Source organism: Oryctolagus cuniculus, chromosome 16 (genome assembly GCF_051225735.1).
Source record: "Oryctolagus cuniculus isolate XC-2025 breed Fujian yellow rabbit chromosome 16, ASM5122573v1, whole genome shotgun sequence".
Taxonomy (NCBI): domain Eukaryota; kingdom Metazoa; phylum Chordata; class Mammalia; order Lagomorpha; family Leporidae; genus Oryctolagus; species Oryctolagus cuniculus.
In genome coordinates, this window is record NC_142882.1 from 12,542,582 (window position 1) to 12,554,607 (window position 12,026).

Here is a 12,026-nt window from a genome sequence, read left to right on the forward strand (position 1 = left end):
ATTCTATCAGTTAGTATTAGCAGGCACCAGACTTGTTTATGTGATCCCTTTGACTCTTAGTCCTTTCATTATGATCAATTGAGAACTGAAATTGATCACTTGGACTAGTGAGATGGCATTGGTACATGCCACCTTGAATGGGTTGAATTGGAATCCCCTGGTATGTTTCTAACTACCATTTGGGGCAAGTCAGCTTGAGCATGTCCCAAATTGTACATTTCTTCCCTCTCTTATTCCCACTCTTATATTTCACAGGGATCACATTTCAGTTAAATTTCAACACTTAAGAATAATTGTGTATTAATTGCAGAATTAAACCAGTCATATTAAGTAGAACAGACAAAAAAATACTAAGAGGGATAATGTATTAAGTTGTCCATTAACAGTCAGGGCTATGCTGATTAAGTCACCGTTTCTCATAGTGTCCATTTCACAACAGGTTTCGTTTTTGGTGTTCAGTCAGTTGTCACCGATCAGGGAGAACGTATGGTATTTGTCCCTTTGGGACTGGCTTATTTCACTCAGCATGATGTGTTCCAGATTCCTCCATTTTGTTGCAAATGACTGGATTTCATTGTTTTTTTTTACTGCAGAATAGTATTCTAAAGAGTACATATCCCATAATTTCTTTATCCAGCCTACCCTGGATGGGCATTTAGGTTGGTTCCAGGTCTTGGCTATTGTGAATTGTGCTGCAATAAACATTAGGGTGCAGACCGCTTTTTTGTTTGTCAATTTAAATTCCTTTGGGTAAATTCCAAGGAGTGGGATGGCTGGGTCGAACGGTAGGGTAATCTTCAGGTTTTTGAGGAATCCCCTGTCTGACTTCCATAGTGGCTTTACCAGTTTGCATTCTCACCAACAGTGGGTTAGTGTCCCTTTTTCCCCACATCCTCACCAGCATCTGTTCTTGGTAGATTTCTGCATGTGAGCCATTCTCACTGGGGTGAGGTGAAACCTCATTGTGGTTTTGATTTGCATTTCCCTGATTGCTAGTGATCTTGAACATTTTTTCATATGCCTGTTGGCCATTTGGATTTCCTCTTTTGAAAAATGTCTATTGAGGTCCTTGGCCCATCTCTTAAGTGGGTTGTTTGTTTTGATGTTGTGGAGTTTCTTGATTTCTTTGTAGATTCTGGTTATTAACCCTTTATTTGTTGCATAATTTGCAAATAGTTTTTCCCATTCTGTCAGTTGTCTCTTCACTCTCCTGACTGTTTCTTTTGCAGTACAGAAACTTCTCAATTTGATGCAATCCCAATAGTTGATTTTGGCTTAGAGTGCCTGTGCCTCCCGGGTCTGTTCCAGAAACTCTTTGCCTGTGCCAATATCTTGAAGGGTTTCTCCAATGTTCTCTAATAACTTGATGGTGTCAGGTCATAGATTTAGGTCTTAATCCATGTTGAGTGGCTTTTTGTGTAAGGTGTAAGGTAGGAGTCTTGCTTCATGCTTCTGCACGTGGAAATCCAGTTTTCCCAGCACCATTTATTGAATATACTGTCCTTGCTCCAGGAATTAGTTTTAGATCCTTGATCAAATATGAGTTGGCTGTAGATGTTTGGGTTGATTTCTGGTGTTTCAATTCTGTTCCATTGGTCTATCCATCTGTTTCTGTAGCAGTACCATGCTGTTTTGATTACAACTGCCCTGTAGTATGTCCTGAAATCTGGTATTGTGATGCCTCCGGCTTTGTTTTAGTTGTACAAGACTGCTTTAGCTATTCGAGGTCTCTAGTGCCTCCATATGAATTTCAGCATCATTTTTTCTAGATCTGAGAAGAAGGTCTTTAGTATCTTGATTGGGATTGCATTGAATCTATAGATAGAAACATCATTCTTTCCTGTGTGAAACTGGAATAAGAACTCTAAGCAATGGCCAAAGGGAAAGTAATCAAATGATAGGGGACACAATTATAGAATCATTCCTATGTAACCATGGAAACTACCTACATATGTGATAAAGATACCGTTTCAAAATAGTTAGGCTGTAATTATTTAATAAGAGGTTTATGAACAATACAGTGTCCAAAGAGAAGACTGCTCAAGGACAAGTTGACTCTTCAATTTGGGAAAGAAATTCTACTTAATTTTTTTTTAACTTTTATTTAATGAATATAAATTTCAAAGTACAGCTTATGGATTACAATGGCTTCCCCCCCATAACTCCCCTCAACCCACAACCCTTCCCTTTCCCGCTCCCTCTCCTCTTCCATTCATATCAAGATTCATTTTCAATTCTCTTTATATACAGAAGATCAGTTTAGCATATATTAAGTAAAGATTTCAACAGTTTGTACCCACGTAGAAACACAAAGTGAAAAATACTCTTTGAGTACTAGTTATAGCATTGAATTGCAATTATAGCACATTAAGGACAGAGATCCTACATGAGGAGTAAGTGCACAGTGACTCCTGTTGTTGACTAAACAAGTTGACACTCTCGTTTATGGCATCAGTAATAACCCTAGGCTCTTGTCATGAGCTGCCAAGGCTATGGAAGCCTTTTGAGTCACCGACTCTTATCTTATATGTAGACAAGCTCATAGTCAAAATGGAAGTTCTCTCCTCCCTTCAGAGAAAGGTACCTCCTTCTTTGATGACCTGTTCTTTTTTTTTTTTTTTTGACAGAGTGGACAGGGAGAGAGAGACAGAAAGAAAGGTCTTCCTTTGCCGTTGGTTCACCCACCAATGGCCGCCGTGGCTGGCGTGCTGTGGCCGGTGCACCATGCTAATCCGAAGGCAGGAGCCAGGTGCTTCTTCTGGTCTCCCAAGGGGTGCAGGGCCCAAGCACTTGGGCCATCCTCCACTGCACTCCCGGGCCATAGCAGAGAGCTGGCCTGGAAGAGGGGCAACGGGGACAGAATCCGGCATCCCAACTGGGACTAGCACCTGGATGCTGGTGCTGCTAGGTTGAGGATTAGCCTGTTGAGCCTCATCACTGGCCAACCTGTTCTTTCCACTGGGATCTCACTCGCGGAGTTCTTTCATTTAGGTCATTTTTTTTGCCATAGTATCTTGGCTTTACATGCCTGAAATACTCTCATAGGCTTTTCAGCAGGATCCGCATGCCTTAAGGGCTGATTCTGAGGCCAGAGTGCTGTTTCTGCTTCTGCCATTCTATGAGTCTGCTGTGTATCTCACTTCCCATGTTGGATCGTCCTCTCCCTTTTTTATTCTAGCAGTTAGTATTCGCAGACACTAGTCTTGTTTATGTGATCCCTTTGGCTCTTAGTCCTATCATTATGGTCAATTGTGAACAGAAATTCATCTCTGGGTCTAGTGAGGTGGCATTGGTACATGCCACCTTGATGGGATTGAATTGGAATCCCCTGGTATGTTTCTAACTCTGCCGGTTGGGGCAAGTCAGCTTGAGCATGTCCCAAATTGCACATCTCTTCCCTCTCTTATTCCTGCTCTTATATTTAACAGTGATCACTTTTCAGTTAAGTTTAAACACTTAAGAATAACTGTGTATTGATTACATTATTCAACCAAAAGTATTAAGTAGAACAAACCAAAAGTATACTAAGAGGGATAAGGTATTACGTTGTTCATTAACAGTCAGGGCAAAGACTGATCAAGTCACCGTTTCTCATAGTGTTCATTTCACTTTAACAGGTTTCCTTTTTCGTGCTCAGTTAGTTGTCACCGATCAGGGAGAACATATGGTATTTGTCCCTTTGGGACTGGCTTATTTCACTCAGCATAATGTTTTACAAATTCGTAACAGGGATCACTTTTCAGTTAAAATTTTAACACCGAAGAATAATTGTGTGTTAATTACAGAGTTCACCAATAGTACTTGAACCAAAAAATACTAAAATGGATAATGTATTACATTGTACATCAACAGTCTGGAATATGGCTGATCAAGTCACCATTTCTCATAGAGTCCATTTCACTTCAACATGTTTCCTGTTTGGTGCTCAGTTAGTTGTCACCGATCAGGGAGAACATATGATATTTGTCCCTCTGCTTCTGGCTTAATTCACTGAGCATAATGTTTTCCATATTCCTTCATTTTGTTGCAAATGACCGGATTTCATTGTTTTTGACTGCTGTGTAGTATTCTATGGAGTACATGTCCCATTATTTCTTTATCCATTTTACTGTTGATGGGCATTTAGGCTGATTCCAGGTCTTAGCTATTGTGAATTGAGCTGCAATAAACATTAAGGTGCAGACGGCTTTTTTGTTTGCCAATTTAATTTCCTTTGGTTAAATTCCAAGGTTTGGAAAGCTGGGTTGTATGCTAGGGTTTTACTCATGTTTCTGAGGAATCCCCTGTCTGACTTGCATAGTGACTTTACCAGTTTGCATTCCCACCAACAGTGGGTTAGTGTTCCTTTTTCCCCACATCCTCGCCTGCATGTGTTGTTGGAAGATTTCTGTATGTGATCCAATCTCACCGGAGTGTTGTGAAATCTCATTGTGGTTTTGCTTTGATTTTCCCTGTTTGCTAATGATCCTGAACATTTTTTCATGTGCCTGTTAGCCATTTGGATTTCCTCTGTTGAAAAATGTCTATTGAGGTCCTTGGCCCATCTCTCAAGTGACCTGTAGTAGCACCTTGACAGTAGGCACTCCATTTTGTAGCACTTGAGACTCCATTCTGGGAAAGCACCCCTCCCCCCCACTCTGAGACTCTGGTCTGAAACTATGATCTCAAATATTCGGACAATAGCAGTACACTACATCACCCTTGGCAGAGCACAAAAACCCCCTAGCATGAATGCTCAAGCTTGAAAGTAGAAAGGTTGCACCTGGGTTAATGATGAATATGTGATTTGTCTATGTCTTACCTATAATTTGGATTAATGTCAAGATCATAATTGATAATTGTACGATTGTAACTGGTATTGTCAAGATTATAATGGATATTAATTTCACTTAGGACTTTTTTTATGTTGACCCCAGTAACTATGTACTCTCTTTTGATTTTAGCAACCGTGTATCCCCCCTCCCGATTCTGTGGTTTTTGCCTTTATAAACCCTGTGCTTTAGTTCCTCGGGGCTCCTCTGTTCTTGCACGTTCAGAGAGCCCCAGCATGCTGGATCAATAAATCCTTAACCCTTTGCTGATTGGATGAGAGTCTCTTGGAGTCATTCTTGGGGGTGGCAGACATTTTTTTAAACTCTAACAGACCCTCTGTTAACAAGAGCCAACAGGAAATACAGGATCCCTTCCCTCCCGGCCTGCCTCCGCCGAAGCCACCGCCCTGTGGGGCAGGATGCTGGAAGAGTCCTGGGTGTGTGTGGACTCAGGACAGGGCAGCCTCCGTCTGTGGTTGCTGGGCTTGTGAACACTGCAGGATCTTTTGGCTTTCCACGTCTCTAAAATGCTTTTCAACTATTTTGCGTACATGGCTCAGTGCACTCCCCTCTTTGCCTTTACAGTTTTCCACTTGATATGGGGCTGTAATAACAACTTCTTCCATAACTACAATGTTTTTTTCTTGCCATTTACAGTCTTTATTGGTCTTGTGGATGGTCTGGAAGAGCTGCTGGCCCTCTAGGCAGACACCAGCACTGATTGCATAGGCCTGGCTCAGCTTCTTGTCCTTCTCCATCCGCGCTTTGCTGGCAAGCTTACTGATATTGAGTGAAGCTAAGGGAGGAGGGGTTTCTGTGCGGTTGTTCATAATTTCCACTTCTGAAACATACTGTAAGTTTATGAGCAAGATGTCTGTGTGGTTGGGCTTTCCGCTGGAAGAGGGACATTTTAAAGCCAGCATTTTGGACTGGTAGTCGAAGGCTACCACCTCGCCCTGCAACCGCTGCTCCTGGCACATCTGGCACAACACCTGGCTCCCATCGCTGAAGTACTCGCCCCAAGGAGCTGCCATCTTGGGAGAGCAGCCACAGCCAGCCTGAAGTAAGCATTCTAAACATTAAGGAAATGTATTTCCCCTGTTGAATCATAGAAACTTTGGATTTGTTTAAAATCTATTAAGAAAACCTGCTTATCTAAATAATTTTTAAATGTCAATTTATAGAAAGAGGGACTGCAATACTCAGGTAAGTTTAATTGGAGAGAAAGAATACCCTTGGACCTGGGATGCAGTCAGGTCCCCACACATCCTGGGGAAGAAACTCAGAATCATGCACAAGGATGATTCAAATCCTGGCATCAGGAGAGATAATTCACAGATGTCCATCTCCACGCATCCTTTATAATCTTTTTCCCAGTCACAGGCACAGAGCATCAGGGCAGGGTGCTTTCCTGATTTCCTGGGATGGAGAGGGATAAAGCAATAAAATGACCAGAGGTCTGACCTTTCCTGACAACAGAGACACAAACGCGAGTTCTTGGCAAAGTGACTGACTTAGAAATGTCTCAATTTGGCTACTAGCTGTGTCTTTGAATCACTAGACTGTCACACACATTAAATAGGCTGAGGACACAGCTATTCTGGGACTTGGTTGTGCCCTACACAGAGACCAGTTCTCCCTGCACAGGGCTGACCCTGCAGACAGTATCTACCCCATGTTCTCCCTATTTCAGCTGACACTCTGGTCTCTGACTCAATGCTGGAGATATCTTGACATGTCATCATCTCTGATTTTTCTCTACCTACAGCTTTACCACTTGCACACTTCAGTGGATCTGAAGGTCAGCAGCTGCCAAAATTCTCTGAAAATAAATGTCTACAAAGATGGTCTGTAGAAAGAGGCACAACTCGATGCTTATATTCAAGCCAGGAAATACAGTGTCAGCATTTTGGCAAATTGAAGATCATGTGTATGTGTTAGGTATCATTGTGACTGCATGTGAGTGTATTTTGTGCCTGTGTGTTCTGTCCCTATTGGTAATTCTGAAAAATGTATTGGAGGAAGGCAGACCAATGAAATCAGAGGTCCTCACCCTTGTGCTTCCATAGAATTTTTCATTTGCTCTCCAGCCTTTTAGAAGCAGAGGGCAGGTATCAAGATTTTTGTGTCCACCCCATGAGCACATCCCTTTGATCCAACTCTTGGGGTCTTGGCATTGGTGAGACTGTTGGGACCCAGAACCACTACTGCCACTGTCCAGATCTGCCAGGAGAGGTGCCTATCTATTCTGATATATGCACTACCTCATTAAATGTTGTTGCCTTTCTCATCATTGTTCCACCTAATGCCTGACAATCTAGAACCTCTATTTCACTTTGTTACCCTTTGGAATGAGCTTCTTTCACTGCCCAATATTTCCCTGTTTACCAAGGTTGTAGCTTGTATCATTGTGTTGATGTTTTTCTCATAACACTTAGGCCTACTTTTTGTATTAGTATATTTCTGTTTGCTCTTAATAAGACAGGAATTTAATGAGTGTATATTCTTCAGTCTTCAGGTTTTCTACTAACTTTATGCATGGTATAGAATAGCTGACAACTTCCCATTTGGGGAAAGCAGATTAAGTTATTCAATATTCAGCTGATAGCAAGAGCTAAAAGTAACCCTGGGGTGAACAAATGTATCCTCCATAATAAAAAAGTGTATCACTAAGGTAAAATGATTAAAGAAAAATTTAATTCATCACTCCTATCATTAAAATAAATATAATGACACATTGGAAGACTCCGTTGCATAATTATTTTTTTTGACAGGCAGAGTTAGACAGTGAGAGAGAGAGAGACAGAGAGAAAGGTCTTCCTTTTTCCATTGGTTCACCCCCCAAGCGGCCGCAATGGTCAGCACGTTGTGGCCAGTATGCTGCACCAATCCGAAGCCAGGAGCCAGGTGCTTCACCCTGGTCTCCCACGTGGTTGCAGAGCCCAAGGCATGGTCCATCCCCCACTGCACTCCTGGGCCACAGCAGAGAGCTGGACTGGAAGAAGAGCAACCGGGACAGAATCCGGCGCCCCAACCGGGACTAGAACCTGGGGTGCTGGCACTGCAGGCAGAGGATTAGCCTAGTGAGCAGTGGCACCAGCCCATAGCATAATTTTGGTACCACATTTATTTAGTGTCCAACAAGTAATTGCTGCTTGTGAACAGAACACCAATTTTGGTTCAGGTGTGTATGGGAAAGCAATATTTGTTTAGAACACAGAAAAAAAAATTAATAGATATGTAATGATACTATGTGCAACATAATATGACAAAATAGGAAAGTATCTTTATGCTAAAAAGGAAACACTGTCATCTTGATACTGTAAAAATTTTCATATGATGGAGCAAAAGTGCTATGGCACTTTATTATTTAATTCAACACTGAAAACTAAGAATCAATGTACTCCAACTGAAAAATGATTGGATAAATGTATTTCTCCCTGCATAGTGAACAAGTAACAGTTTACTTGACATTCAAATCATGGATGAAATGTAGGAAATTAGAAAAGTCCAGATTTCCAAGGAAAGGGGAACAAAGAAATTCATAGAGAGAAAACAGAACATCTGTTCTCTTCTTCACAATAACATAAACACATTTTAAATTGCAAAAATTCATATATTTGCCTAAGAAATATGGCAATCTATAGTGAAGGTTCCATTGTAAAATGTGAAAAGACATAGATAAATTCAGTACCCAGGAAATCAATAAATGAAGATGAAGTGAACATTGTGAATTATCTGACTGCTTGAAGCCCTGAATTGGATGCATTTATTTCACTGAAAATCTAAATTTGGGGCTGGCACTGTGGCATAGCGTGTAAAGCCAATGCCTGCAGTGCTGGCATCCCAAAAGATTGCTGGTTCAAGTCCCAGTTGCTCCACTTCTGATCCAGCTCTCTGCTATGGCCTGGCAAAGCAGTGGAAGAAGGTCCAAGTCCTTGGGCCCCTGCACCTGCATGGGAGATCTGGAAGAAGCTCCTGACTACTGGCTTCTGATAGGTGTAGCTCTGGCTGTTGTGGCTAATAGAGGAGTGGACCAGTGGATTGAAGACCTCTCTCTCTCTCTCTCTCTCTCTCTCTCTCCCTTTCTGTCCTTCATTCTCTGTGTAACTCTTTCAAATTAATAAATAGATCTTAAAAAAAAAGTAAATCTAACTTAAGAATCCTAATTTGACAAGAGTTGATATATTCGAGTATAAAATCTTCAGAGCCTACAAAAAAGAACATAATTAGCTAGTTTTAGAAAATATTTCCTTTTTAAAAAATTAATATAAAATAAATAAATGAATTATGAAATGGATATTTAAGAAATATTCATTAAAAAGCAAGCCATTAAGAAATGTCATGAAGAAGTCATATGATAGAAAATACTACTATACTGACTACACTTTTATAAGTTATATTAGTCTAAAATTTTAACACTCAACATATTTATATCTAAGTATTTCATATATTTGGATAATAGAAAGTTTTGTTTCTTCAGTATCTTCATTACTTTCTAAAACTTTTCACTTGTAAGTCAATTATTTTGGGGTGTGTGTTTTTAATTGCTTTCAGCTTTAGATACTTGTCTAAAACATGAATAAATAAAAACTAAAAGTTTTTACTGAAATAAACATATATATTCACTGCATTTTTCTCAGAACCATTGGAAATATCCTGTGCACTCAGAAGAGCTGAAGGTGCGTACCAAATATATATTTTTACAAGAATGCTCAGAACAATCTGTTCATAACATGAAAGTTTGCAGACAACCCAAATCATCATTTTTGAATGATTGAATACATTGAATGTGGAAAAGCCATAAGACTGAATCTTATACAGCTATAAAAATAATGAAGGGTACTTGCTATAATTGGGTGAATCAAAAATGTAATGCCATGGGAAAGAAGCTAGATCTAAGAGGTCTCATATTATCTCACTCCATTGCCAGCAACTGTCCAGAGTAGGTAAACACATAGCAACTAAAGGAGATGAATGGTTGCATAAACAACGTTCATGAAAACTTGCAAGTGGCTGCTTAATGCAGAAAGGCTTTGATTACAGGGTGATGCAAAAGGCTCAATCTACAGACATGATTATTGCTCAAACTTTTGAACATACTTTATAGAAAATCAATGTAGAATTTGAATGTGAAAGTACTGTAATACCACATCCTTGTCAAATACTACAGTGGTTCTTACTGGGTATGTGAATTTCACCTCAATAATAGCATCATTGTCTCCTGGAATAAGAACTCTAAGCAAAGGCCAAAATGATAGCAGTCCAATGGTAGATGAGACAGTTATAGAATCACTCCTATGTAATCATGAAAAACACCTCCAGATGTGGTAAAAATAAAAATGCCATTTCCAAATAGCTAGAAAATACTTAGTAACTAAGATGTTTGTGAACAATACAGTGTTCAAAGAGAAGAATGCTCATGGACTAGTTGACTCTTGTATTTGGAAACAAATTCCACTTTATAACCACAAAATGACAAATTCACCATGACATTTAGAGAAACAACATAAAGCAGTTATAACTGAGACATGTTTTCAAATATGAACATAAAAAACTTAATACTTTATCCCTTTTAGTGTTTTTTATTAAACTTAATGCTATAGGTTGAACTCTTTAATAAACACAAAATTATTCTTAGGTGTTTAAATTTAACTGAAAAGTGATCCCTGTTAAATATAAGAGTGGGAATAAGAGAGGCAGGAGATGTACAACTGGGACATGCTCAAGCTGACTTGCCCCAAATAGTAGAGTTAGAAACGTGCCAGGGAATTCCAATTCAATCCCATCAAGGTGGCATGTACCAATGCCATCTCACTAGTCCAAGTGGTCAGTTTCCGTTCACAATGGATCAAATTGAAAGGATTAAGAGTCAAAGGGATCACATAAACAAGACTAGTGTCTGCTAATACTAACTGATATCATCAAAAAGTGAGAGAACGATCCAACATGGGAAGTGAGATACACAGCAGACTCATAGAATGGCAGATGTCCTAAACAGCACTCTGGCCTCAGAATCAGCCCTTAAGACATTTGGTTCTGGCTGAAGAGACCATGAGAGTGTTTTAGGCATGAAAGCCAAGACACTCTGGCAAAAAAAAAAAAAAGACCTAAATGAAAGATCTCTGTGAATGAGATCCCAGTGGAAAGAATGGGCCATCAAAGAAGGAGGTACCTTTCTCTGAATGGAGGAGAGAACTTCCGCTTTGACTATGATCTTGTCTAAATAAGATTGAATTGGTGAACTCAAAAGACTTCCATATCCTTGGCAGCTCATGACAAGTGCCTAGGGTGAATACTGACGCCATAAATAAGAGTGTGAATTGTTAAGACAACAATAAGTCACTGTGCACTTACTCCTCATGTAGAATCTCTGTCCTTAATGTGTTGTACACTGTGAATTAATGTTATAACTAGTACTCAAACTGTACTTTATACTTTGTGTTTCTGTGTGGGTGCAAACTGTTGCAATCTTTACTTATTATATACTAAATTGATCTTCTGTATATAAAGATAACTGAAAATGCATCTTGATGTGAATGGAATGGGAGAGGTGCTGGGAATTGGAGGGTTGCAGATGTGAGGGAAGTTATGGGGGGAAAAGCCACTGTAATCCAAAAGCTGTACTTTGGAAATTTCTATTAATTAAAGAAAAGTTAAAACAACAAATAAGAACATATATAGTATCTAAGTAATAAACAAAGATGAAATTAATTACTCTGCATATTTTCAGGGATAGCCCTATCATATGAAATGTAATTGCTATTTATACATTGATGCTCAGCTTTGTTTCAGTTTTAAACAGTGATTCCTTTTACTTTATATGAAAATATTTCTAGCCTGCTTTGCATTTTTGAGAGGGAGAGAGAGAAGCAGAGAGAAAGAGAGAGATGGTTGAGAGTCCAACCTTTCACTACTTCATGTCTCATTTCCCATAGTGGTTTATCTTGGATTGAGTCCAGAAGCCAGGAGCCAGGGAAAAAATTGACAGGGACACAAAGTGTTTAATATCCTAGCAATCTGATATCAGGGGTCAGAACCAAATCACAAACCTAGCTACTGTCATGTGGGACAAGATTAATTAATTGCTAGGCCAAATACCTAAACAAAAATGTTTTTTTAGTTTTGCTTATTTTACAATGTTGGAAATCTACTACCAATTTGGTTTTTGTTTACAAAATTTGAAAATGTAGAGAAACCATTGAGAAAAATATT

At 39.6% G+C, this 12,026-nt stretch overlaps 1 pseudogene; it reads right to left on the reverse strand.

The window, feature by feature from the left end:
* Positions 1 to 5,260: 5,260 nt before the first annotated feature.
* On the reverse strand, positions 5,261 to 5,845 carry LOC149121487 (protein LSM12 pseudogene; annotated as a pseudogene).
* Positions 5,846 to 12,026: the final 6,181 nt, after the last annotated feature.